Source organism: Enhydra lutris, unplaced genomic scaffold, assembly GCF_002288905.1.
Source record: "Enhydra lutris kenyoni isolate GAN:26980312 unplaced genomic scaffold, ASM228890v2 scaffoldscaffold23, whole genome shotgun sequence".
Lineage (NCBI taxonomy): Eukaryota > Metazoa > Chordata > Mammalia > Carnivora > Mustelidae > Enhydra > Enhydra lutris.
In genome coordinates this window covers 28,777,497-28,783,496 of record NW_019154107.1, presented here as the reverse complement: position 1 = coordinate 28,783,496, position 6,000 = coordinate 28,777,497, and positions in this window count along the sequence as shown.

Sequence of the window (6,000 nt, the reverse complement as noted above, 5' to 3'; positions counted from 1 at the left end):
CCAGTGTCTGCGTATAGTGGGTACCCATCGTCTTTCCCTCTCAGCCACATTTGGCTGACACGTCATCACCTTCTTGAAGTGCTTTTTCACTTGACTTCCAGGAATCCCTTCTGGGTTCTGTTCCTGCCTCACTGACTGCTCCTACTGGGTCTTTTGTGGACTCCTGCTCATTGCCCTGACTCCTGTACCTTGGGAATGCCCGAGGGCTTAGGACTCTGACCTCATCTGCACTCATTCCCTAGGGTATCTTCTCTAGTTTCATGCTTTAAATAACATTGATATTCTGGCCGCTCCTATATGTGTATCTCCCTCCAGCCTGTAGCTCTCTTCCTGATCTTTCGTCATCTCCAACCACCTACACAACATCTCTGCATGATTATCTCATAAGTATTTCAGACTCCAGAAAAACAAAACCAAACTCCCAATTTCCCTTTTCAAATCTGCTTCTCCAGCTGACTCCCAGGTGAATTAAAGCCTTTTGAATCATTCTTAACTCCTATCTTTCTCACACCCTATCTCCAGTCCAACACGTCCTTTCAGCTCTACCTTCAAAATAATTCCAGAATGCATCTTATCTCTTCCACTGCCCAGTATCCAAGCCACCAGAAACCATTGTCTGATTTACTGTAATAGCCTCCTAACTGCCCTCCTTGCTTACCTTTTCCCTGCTCTCCTTTAGTCTTCACAGAGCAGGCAACACTCTTTGAAAAGACAAGCCTAGGGGCGCCTGAGTGGCTCAGTGGGTTAAGCCACTGCCTTCGGCTCAGGTCATGATCTCAGGGTCCTGGGATCGAGTCCCGCATCGGGCTCTCTGATCAGCAGGGAGCCTGCTTCCCTCTCTCTCTCTTTCTCTCTGCCTGCCTCTCTGTCTACTTGTGATCTCTCTCTCTGTCAAATAAATAAATAAAATCTTAAAAAAAAAAAAAAAAAGAAAAGGCAAGCCTGGTCATGTCTCTGTCCTCACCTCCAAACTCCCCAGTGGCTCCCAATCTCACTCAGAACAGGAGCCAAAGCCTTCATTTATTTTTTTTTTAATTTTGACCTACGAAGCCTAGCATGATCTGCTCCTGACTCCATAACTCTGTGACCTCCTCTCTCAAGCTGTATCCTTGCTGTTCCTTTTGCCCACACTGCTCTTCCCCCAAATTTCCATATGACTCATTCCCTCTCTTCAGGTCTCTGCTCAAATGTCGCCTTATCACAAAAGCTTCTCTGACCACCCCAAATAAAGTAGCAACCTCTACCTCTACCCCAGCTCTTCCTATCTCCTAATCCTTTTTCCCTCCATTAGCAGTTAAGTATATGTTCATCAGTTTACTCCTTAGAGGACAAGGATATTGTTCTGCTTCCAGTTCTATTCCCAGCATTTCATACAGTGTGCCTGATGTGTTGTAGGGATTTAATAAATGAATGACTAAATGTTCAATGATTCGTTGTGAAATGGAGGCCTGTGGAAATCAAGATGCTACTTTTCAAAACACCAGAGTAAAACTTAAACAATTCTTCAAGCCACAAACAATCCATTTTCCAGGATGCATTAAAGAGAAAGATGAATTCAGCGAGCCACACTCACAAAAGAAGATGAAATGTTGGAGGAGAGACTCTTAATATTGAAGTTGGCCCAAATGGATCCGAGCAGTCATGTTAGCTTCAAGATCCACGCTTTGAACAAGATGTTGACGGAGATGTAAGTACTTAAAACTTGGTCCCACAAATCTGGAATGCCTAAACATTCATCCAAGTTTGGATTTCTTCATCAGGTTACTTGGTCATTGAAACTTGGGCCTTTTGATCCTGAAACCCTTCCTCATAACAACTTTGTATGACAGGAATGTGCCTCATTCTTCACTCTCTGGTGACTGTCTGATTAAAACACAGCATTAAGAAAATAAACAGACCACTGGTTTGAGAAGCAAACTGAAGAGGATTTAAACACTTAGGAACCCATCTTCATTCAAATAAGATGTAAAGCCCTATTTGCTTCAGTGTAAAGGTGAGATTAAACATTCATTGTGGAGGTGAGGATGGGTTGATACCTTTATAACCAGAAAGTTTAACAGCTTTGATTAACTGTTCTAAGTGTGGTCTGGGATCTCTGATGGAGGTCCTTGAGAATCTCTTAAGAGGTCTGGAGGTCAGCAGTGTTTTCACGATACTAAGACATTATTTGCCTTTTTCACACTCATTCTCTCACAAATGCATAGTAGAGTTTTCGGGAGGACATCAAATATGTGATATCACAAGAGATTGAACTCAGGAACGTATATGAGAATCTAGCTGTTTTCTATTAAACCAGACATTAAAGAGATTTGCAGATATGTAAAACGATGCCATTCTTCTCACTAAATTTTTTTTTTTCTGTTTTGGAAAATGCTGTTTATGTTAACACGTGATTTTTATTTTTATAAAGATTTTATTTATTTATTTGATGGAGAGACACATAGCGAGGGAGGGAACATACGCAGGGGGAGTGGGAGAGGGAGAAAGCAGGCTTCCCCTGAGCAGCGAGCCCAATGTAGGGCTCAATCCCAGGAATCCAGGATCATGACCCAAGCCAAAGGCAGATGCTTAACGACTGAGCCATCCAGGCACCCCAACATGTGATTTTTAAAAAGGATGACAGTTCGGGGCACCTGGGTGGCTCATTCGGTTAAGATCCTGCCTTTGGCTCAGGTCATGATTCTGGGATCCTGAGATGGAGCCCAGCAGCATGAGGCTCCCTGCTCAGTGGGGAGCCTGCTTCTTCCTCTGCCTGCTGCTCCACCTGCTTGGGCTTCCTCTCTCTCTCTCTCTGTCAAATAAATAAAATCTTAAAAAAAGAAACAAAACCCAAAAACTAAAAAGGATGGCAGTTCTTTAAGAATGTAGCTTTTGGGGGAGCTCTGAGCCCATTTTCCTCCCTCCATCCTGTTAGGCTGCTGGTTTTCATTGGTATGATGGAGTGGGGTGAGGAGGACAGGAATAAAGCCATTAAAATGTCACAAAGCTCATCCTTACCAAGATTCAGACACTTTTCTTGAATAAATGCTCCTCAGATTGTTTCAGCTAATGTCTACATTGGCTAATTGTCTACAACTCCCAGAAAGTTAATTTGGATTTTCTTTTGCTATTGTTGGCCAGTGTTTTCACTACTTGTAAGGAGGAACGGATTTGGGGGTTCCTTACTCTACCATTCAGAAAGTGCTATCCTCTTTTATTTATTTTTAAAAGATTTTATTTATTTATTTTGAGAGAGAGAAAGTGAGTGAGAGAGAGAAAGTGAGTAAGAGAGAGCATGAGAAGGGAGAAGATCAGAGGGAGAAGCAGACCCCCTGTGGAGCTGGGAGACCGATGTGGGATTCAATCCTGGGACTCCAGGATCATGACCTGAGCCAAAGTCTGTCACTTACCCGACTGAGCCACCCAGGCACCCTGTGCTATTCTCTTTTAAACATATTGTCCTACTGTCTTCTTGTTTGCATTGTTGCTAATAAGAAATCTGATGTCATTCTTCTCTTTTTTCTCCCTTATGTAATACATCTTATTTCTCTGGCTGCTTTTAGGATTTTCTCTGTTATTATTGGTTTGGAATAATTTCATTACAATGTGACTTTGTGTAATATTTTCAATGTTTCTTATAGTGGAGTTCTTTGAACTTCTTGGATCTGTGGTTTTATATTTTTCACTAATTTGGGGAAGTTTTTTTTTCCAGTGTTCCAACATTCATTGTTTATGTACCACACCCTTTGGACATTACTTCACATATTTTTTCTGTCCCCCCTCCTCTCCTTTGGGGATTCTATTTCCCTGCATATAAGACCATTTGAAATTGTCCCATAGCTTATTTATGCCCTCTTTATTTATTTAGAATTCTTTATTTTTATTTTTTTAAAGATTTTATTTATTTATTTGAGAGAGAGAAAGAGAGAGAGCACAAGCAAGAGGAGCAGCAGGCAAAGGGAGAGGGAGAAGCAGGCTCCCTGCTCGGCAGGGAGCCCAATGCAGGGCTTAATCCCAGGACCCCAGGATCATGACCTGAGCCACAGGCAGACATGTAACCAACTGAGCCATCCAGGTGCCCCTAGATTCTTTATTTTTCTGTTCCATTTTGTTAGTTTCTATTGTTATGACTTCAAGTCACCCATGTTTTCCTTCTGTTATGTCTAGTCATTAATCCTATTCAGTGTATTTTTCTGTAATTCACATACCACATAATTCATTTAAAAGTGTACAATTCTCTTAGTATACTGTTGTGCAACCACTACCAAAATCAGTTTTAGAACATTTTCATCCCCCACAAAAGAAACCCCATACCCCTTAGCAATCAGTGCCCTTTTCATCCCAATCAATGCCCCACCCCTGCCCCCATGCCCCCTTCGCTGCTTCCATAGGCCCTAGGCAACCACTAATCTATTTTCAGTCTCTATGAACTTACTTGTTTGGGACATTTCATAAATGGAATCACACAATATGAGGTTCTTTGTTGACTGGCTTCTTTCACTTAGCAAACTATTTTCAAGGTTTTTTCATGTTGCGATATGTACCTTCTGCTTCTTTTTATGCCTGGTCATGTCTGTTTGGAAAACAGACATCATAAATTTTACTTTTTTAGGGCCTGTATTTTTTTTTAAAGATTTCACCTATCTGAGATAAAGAGAACACAAGCAGGGAGCGGGTAGGGGCAGAGGGAGTGGGAGAGGCAGACTCCCTGTTGTGAGCAGGGAGCCCAACGTGGGGCTCCACCCCAGGACCCTGCAATCAAGACCTGAGCCTAAGGCAGATGCTTAACCAACTGAGCCACCCAGGCGCCCAGAGATATCTGTTTGGATGTGTTAAGTCTGACATACTTTATGAGACATCCACAGGAAGATGTCAAACAGGCCACAACACACGTAAGTCTGGCATTCAGCAAAAAGGTCTAGGCTAGAGGCCTAACTAAGTGGATCCCCCAAATATTTGCAATAATTAAGGCTATGAGACAAAATGAAGTCACATAGGGAAAGAATATTGCCTAAAAAGGCAAGGGGGCCAGAGTCATACCCAGGGATACTCTAATATTTGGGAATTGGATAAAGGTGTAAGAGTAGCAAGAAATATAGAAGAGTGATGGACATTGGGGAGGGTATGTGCTATGGTGAGTGCTGTGAATTGTGTAAGCCTGACAATTCACAGACCTGTACCCCTGAAACAAATAATAGATCATACGTTCATAATAATAATAATAACAAAAGAAATGTAGGAGAAAAACCAAGAGAGTGAGAGTAAGAAACTGGAATGCACCAGTCACAGGAGAGGATGCCTGCCATAAGGAAGTGACTGCTGGTTTGACAGGATTATTATTCACGGGTGATCTGGTTAAGAGCAATCTCAGAGACATGGGAGTGGCAGGACCCAAACTGAATTAAGTTAAATATGGTCTGGGACATGAGCAAGTAGAGACTGAAGAAAGCCAGAAAACTGGCTTTGCCAAGGATCATAGTAGTGGAGTCATGCCTAGGACAGGATATGGAGCCCAAATTCACAGTATGTTGAGATCATACTTGAAACCACCTAGATGGCCATCAGTAAGAGAAGAGTTGAACAATGCTACATTTATTCCATGGAATGCCATGAATCAGTTAGAAAGTTGGGATGCCTGGGTGCCTCAGTTGGTTAGGCAAAGATCTTGGGGATCTGCTGCCTTCGGCTCAGGTCATGATCCCAGAATCCTGGAATCGAATCCCGCATAGGGCTCCTTGCTCAGCGGGGAGGCTGTTTCTCTCTCTGCCTTGCCTACCGCTCTGCCTGCTTGTGCTCTCTCTCTGGCAAATAAATAAATCTTTTTTAAAAAGGTTGGAATTGAAACAGATATCCATTATATATTAATAGAAACTTTAAAAAGTATCAAAGCAATACTTGAGAGAAAGTAAAGCATGGGTAGACGGTATCAATGTCAACACCCTGATTGTAACATTTTACCATCATTTACATCTTAATGTAAATGCGGGAAACCCTTAAAAGTACATCTGAATTCTCTGTATT